This window comes from Geospiza fortis, unplaced genomic scaffold (genome assembly GCF_000277835.1).
Source record: "Geospiza fortis unplaced genomic scaffold, GeoFor_1.0 scaffold383, whole genome shotgun sequence".
Lineage (NCBI taxonomy): Eukaryota > Metazoa > Chordata > Aves > Passeriformes > Thraupidae > Geospiza > Geospiza fortis.
In genome coordinates this window covers 509918-515997 of record NW_005054484.1, presented here as the reverse complement: position 1 = coordinate 515997, position 6080 = coordinate 509918, and the positions used below count along the sequence as shown (strand labels likewise).

Below are 6080 nucleotides of genomic sequence, written 5' to 3'. Positions count from 1 at the left end.
TAACTCAAGAATATCTTGTGAGGAACAGGAGGTGGTCTGGAAAACTAACTCCAAGAGGAGGTTTTACACAGAGACACTCCTGAGCAAGCAGCAGAGCAGCCAAGGCTGATCTCCTCTGTTAGACTTAACACAGTGTAGTCAGAAATGAGGGATTAAAGTGAAACTGTTTCATGCAAGGACCTTTCAAATGCCTTGATTCACCACAGAATAGCACATCTGAAAATATATGTGCACCTTTTTCCCAAGAGGATGTCTTGACAACAGAAAGCTTAACTGCATAGCATTCACACAAATACTAAATGTGCACAACAACCCTCTGCAGAAAGCAGGCTTAGCATAATGCTCCAAAAATTAACAAGACAGAGCCATGTAATTGCTGCTACAAACCACTTCAAGAAGGATACTATGCTGGGGCTAGTAGTATCAAATAATTTTTATTGCAAATTGTATTGAATTCGTCTGTTTACAGATTTCTTCTACAAGTTCTACATCTCAGAGTCTAATTGCAAACTAAAAGTTGGATATAAAAATACAAATTATTTCCTTCAATAACCGTTCAAAGTGAAGACTGGCAAAATCTGTGACATTGTAATAAAACACTTGAACTAAAGTTTAAACAAGGGTTTAACAAAGACTTTTATTACTCTCTTCTCTGTGCACCATTCAACATGCACTTCAAGATGAGAAATATGCCTCATATTTAAGGAGTTTATTCCAACAAGCATTCTGTTCTTTTTTTTTCTGAGAAGAAATCCATGACAGAATGTGGAATAATACAATGTTTACAAAGTCAAGAGTGCAAATCCATGGAAAATGGACATACATATGCATCCTCAAAGACACAGGTTAAACAGATAAGTATAATTTCTACTACTTGGCAATGCTGTTTCTGTATCAGTTGCTTTAGGGATGCTTGTTTTATTAACTTTACATACTTGCATGACATCTGCTGTGACACCACGAATATAAAATATCCTACAGAGTCAGGATGCTGAAATTTTACTCTCACAGAATACCTGGCTCTGCTTTTCCAGCCAATCCCACTGTCAAAGCAAAGAAGGATATCCCTCAGCGTCTGTCTGAAAGGATGTCAGACAGGGAAAATGGCAAGCTCTGACTAGCTGCAGATCTGAAATCAGTGAAGCAAAGGAGGAGAGGCCATCAGGGAGACTGCAAGGTCCCTGATTCTCAGGCCCGGTGTAAATGAGAGCCCAGCTGGCAGCGGTACTCGGGAGACCATACGCTAGCCGAGGATGGCTGGAGCACAGCATGTTTCAACCATATGTCTGACATACTGCCTCCCTTCCAAGGGTCTCTGGCATAGCAGGATTTGGATGGGCTCTGGCTCAGCTGGCCAGGTTCAGAGCTCTCCTCTCCTTTGTGCTGAAACAATGGCAGCGCGGCGGCAGCTCGGCTCAGCCCTGTGGCAGGGGCACGTTCTGGGCTGGAAACGCTCCAGCTGAGCCCGCCTGCGTCACAGGTGGGCAGGGAGAACCACCGCGGCTTAGCACGCAGAAATCATCGGCCACAACACCCTCACTGCTCCCTTTTCATGCTGTTAGCAGGAACGAGTTTTGTTCTGTACTGGGTCTCACTCCGCAAGTTGACCGCAGTCCCACAAATTCCAGTTCACTGATCATTTTATCCAACAGATGAACATCAGTACCTCAAAATATTCTTTTAGTTTTCTCCTTTCAATTCTGCTATTTGTTTCTATTATTTGGATATTTTTTCAAAATAAAGGTGTGCTTAATTCTATTTCTGTGTGCTGTTAAATTCTGGTTCTGGAAGAATTTATTCCATTTGCTTTTTCTTCCATTTTCATGTCATTGTCATGATACTTTACTGAGCTGCTGCTCTCTCAGGTTCTGTCCCTGCCATGCATGATCCAAACCCCTTTGCTCTGGTATTTGCCAAAGAAAAAGCAGGCTGAAATGCTGCTACATAAATAAGCAATGCACCTATGATTCTAGAGGTGCCTGTGCCCAAAGATCCTAAAAAGTGTAAATTGTTCATTACAAAAGGGCCATTATATCTCTATTCTTCATTCTCTATATTCTATTAAGTGATTTTTTTGCAGTTTAACATATTCCAGACCTTTGCTGGCAGAAGCAGTGCATATAACCTCCCTCAGAAGTGTATTCAGTGGGGAGCTGCCTGGCTACACAGGATTTATACATCGTTCAGCTAAGTCAGCGATCCATATGCAAAAATCAAGTGTTCAGGGACACCATGTGGATTTGTGGCATTCTTCAGAGTACATTGTGTCTCTAATAAACCAGTGAATGGATTAAACTCAGCCATAAAAATGTTTTCTCCTCTCTGTGACATATACAATATGGATAAGCTTTATTTAATAAATAGCTAAAAGCGAACACCACACATGTTACTTAAACAGGTTAAAAACACTCCTCAGTTTTATAACCTGTTTAAGAAGAGGAGGCAGAGCACTTAACAAAATGTGTGAAACTTGAAACACCATGCTGAACATTAACACGGGACATCTTGATTATGTAAATTTCATTTTGGAAGTGATCTTTGGCTTATAACATCTGGAAGTGGAAGAGACAAACAAACCTTTCCTATACTGTATTTCCTGACAAGCTATTTCATCTTGGCATTCCAGGACAGATTATCTCTTTGTATCATGCTGCTGTCACGAGTTAGGCACTGGATAATGGATAGTTTTAAAAACAGTCCATCTGTATTTAGTCAATAAAGTAATGGTTTGTAAACTTACTCAGCAGCAAGCTGTTTCTTGAAAAGAATAGAAGAGCATTCAAGGGAAAAGGCTGACAAGACTTGGTTATTTCCTAATGATCAGATTTTGTTCTTTGCGTGGTCACGCTTACTGCTCTCAGGAAACCTCTCATCTGTCTAGAAATGACAAACAATTATTTGACTTAATTAGCAAACCGTGGGCCAAGTTCCTGTTCCAGAATGACTGGCACTGCAACTGGCTTGAAAACTTGCTTCAACTGAGAGATGTCCTTTCTTTTTATTATTCCTCATGTGTCAACTGACTGCAGCAAGTACTGGGATTTCAAGATGCTTAATATTTTCAGGTTCCTCACAAGAACAAACCTTTTTGGAGGCTCAACAGATATGTAACATCAGCTTTCCACAGCTTCTGCTTGTCCCTCATTTCCAGTGATGGGAGCGATGGTGGCAGTCACAGCACACATAGTCACCAACCTCTGCATTCAGATGTGTTTGTCCCTGGTGCCTCCATGGCCCAGGAGACAGAGCCAAACCCAGCTGTGAAAACCCACCAAAAACAACAGCCATGGAGCCTTTGCTGACTGAGCGGGCACCTGGTGTCCAGCAACCACTTTTGAAATCCCAATCATTTACTCAAATCTTCTCTTCCAATATAAAAGTTCATCTAAGCTACGGGGATGTCTTAACTGTGACTGGGAGGAGTATTAATCTACATATAGACATTGTTTCCTTTGTTTTAAAGGAACAGCCCCTTAATTCTTATTTACCTGCTTTAAACATTTAATGAAATGATCATTTTTCTCCCTTACTTCCTGCTTTATCTTCAAATGGCTGGTAGAACATGGTGAGTTTCAGTGAGGACCAGGCACTCCACACTTTTCTCCCTGCAATCATTGTAGTTGGTAGAAATGTTGGTATCATCACCAGAATGCCTCAAGTTATGTTACATAAGTGCTGAAGTGAGGTTTAAACCTCAGGATAAAACCCACAAAGTAAGGAAAAGAGCAAGGACTAAGAGAGGATGAGGTCTACCACCACGAAGTCATACAGGGCCCTCAAGAACAACACCAACTAGAGTTCTCCTGCTCTAATTCAGAGAGCACAGTGCAGAAAAGGTTGATGTTGTTTGTCAATTTGTGATACTTTCTTTCACACATCTTAAAATATATTTGGATAATCTTTTTGATAGGAAACTTATATTCCTTCAAATCAGCATATTTTCACAATCTAGTAATATTCAGTCCTGTAATATACACACAATTTATTATTTTGGGGAGAAAAAAAAAGAAAATGAGCCGGAGTTCCTTAGGAGTTCCTTATGGGCTTCTCTTTCACACTGTCTTAGGTGTCAATTTTACCCATTTATTTTAAAAAATGAAAGTAAACTATAGAATAAGTAGGTATAAAAACAGATCACAAAATAGTTCTGTCCAATTCCATTTTTAAGCATCTGCAGAGAATAAAAAGAACTGTTGGTAAGGAAAAAAAATCCAAAGTATGTATTTGGAAGTTCTTATGATTGTAATAAACACATGCTGGGTATTTGGTTAAGAACTTTTAATCACCTACGATAAATTACAACTTATAATTTTTAATTCTAATATCTTGCAACGAAGCTCAGAAATCTTCTGCCACGAATTTTGTATTGCTTTATATGGAGGATAATAGAATTGTTGAGAAAATAAGTTATATTCAGTTCTAACAGCATTTCTTCTTTTTTGTTCACTACACACTATTCAATATTTTCCTTTGTACACTTCTTGATAGTTGAGCTTTAAGTGAAACTCTGAAAAACAACATTAGGATTCAAAATAGAGTGGAAGATTTTATTTTCAGGGTCACAAGCAGCATAGCGAGATTTCTCTCTTAAACAATGACACTTAGTATCTCTGTAGTTCTATGAATACTTTTGAAGTGTCATATTAAAACCAATCTCTTGGCCTTCAGGCAAAGAGAAGCAATTAGTCTTGGAGTTGTGAATAAATAAAAATCCATTTATATACCCGTCCTTGACACGTACCTTGCAAATCTTAGAAACTTCATCTAGTGGGAAAAGAAATGTTAAATCATGAACACCAATACTAATCATACCGCAATGTTGCTTCCTAAAACTGTTTCGTTTATATCAATCTTTTAAGTATTGATTCATATGTATATATTCTTACATATTGAAACAAAACAACAGAAAGGCACTCACACACTTGGGTGAGAAGAAAGAAATGAGAGCGTGCATATAGAGCTGTACCTTTATTACCTTCAACATTAATAGAGGCAAGAAAAAACACAAAGCTCCCAAGTCCATTGTCCTTTTCTCAGACACAGTAAAAACAATCCCGCACAAGTTCCGTACCACGCGCAGGCTTTTTCATCCCAAGTGCTACTGTGTCTGCTTTGATCTACAAGCAAACAAACAAACGGAATCTTTATTATCCGTGCATCCCATTTCCATGCAGCACAATTAAACAGTGCCTGTCACAGATGTGTTGGGATGAGTCAGATCACAATTTCTACTTTTCATACAACTGCAGTATTTTTAGGTCTTCTCTTTCCTCTTTAGTGCGCCTCAGTGCAGAAGTATCCTATTTTTATGCTGCTCTGATTGCTGTTCGAGAGTCTCATATTTATTTTTCACTTAGCAGTCAGTAATTCAAGAAGGAAGTAAAAATTATAACGCCAAGTCATTCCAAGTAGTCCGCCCGCACCCCTACAGAAAGGCTGGGTGAAATTCGGGCTGTGCGCAGGTCACCGGCTCAGCGGAGCTGCTCCTCCTCGCATCCACTTGTTGACCAGAGTGCTGAGGAAATGAGAGCACTCGGGCTGCAGCCTCGTGCCGCCATCAGGTGAGGCAGCTGCTGGGGACACGCCGGTGTTCGGAGGGTATTTCAGAACAAAACCTACCCCTCTGTGCCCTGCTCACGGAGTCCCAGCCCGGAGGGCACAGGGGGGACAGTGACCCCCACACAGGATCACACCTGGGCTGATGGGATGGTCAAGGAAAACAAATTTTAGTCTGTTCTGGATGCAAATCTCTCTGCTGACCTAGTTCTCATTCTCCTTTTCATTTCAGAAGCTCAGCTAAAAATCCATAAATTAAGGAAATTAACTGATGGAGCCTCCGGCATCTTTGTAAGCTATTTAAATCTTTAAATTTACAACATCTTCTGCATATATCAAGTAATTGAACTAACTGCAGGGATGTAACTTTAATGAGAAAATTTCCCTCTTCTCCTGTAGTTTGTACTCTAGAAGGGGAAAAAAAAAAAAAAAGCTCCCCTTAGGAGAAAAGTTTCTGTTTATTCCTGCCACGGCAGAAAACTTTAACCCCCCCAGTTTCGGCGTGTCCTGCCCGCATCGCGCCC

General features: G+C 40.1%; 1 protein-coding gene across 1 annotated transcript in view; it reads left to right on the top strand.

The window, feature by feature from the left end:
* Positions 1 to 5485: 5485 nt before the first annotated feature.
* KCTD15 (potassium channel tetramerization domain containing 15) overlaps positions 5486 to 6080 on the top strand; it is a 51977-nt gene continuing 51382 nt past the window's right edge. Inside the window, exons 1-2 of the mRNA XM_031063183.1 lie at positions 5486 to 5561; positions 5789 to 5847. The gene's annotated coding sequence lies outside the window, so the exon portion shown is untranslated. The remainder of the gene's footprint in view (positions 5562 to 5788; positions 5848 to 6080) is intronic.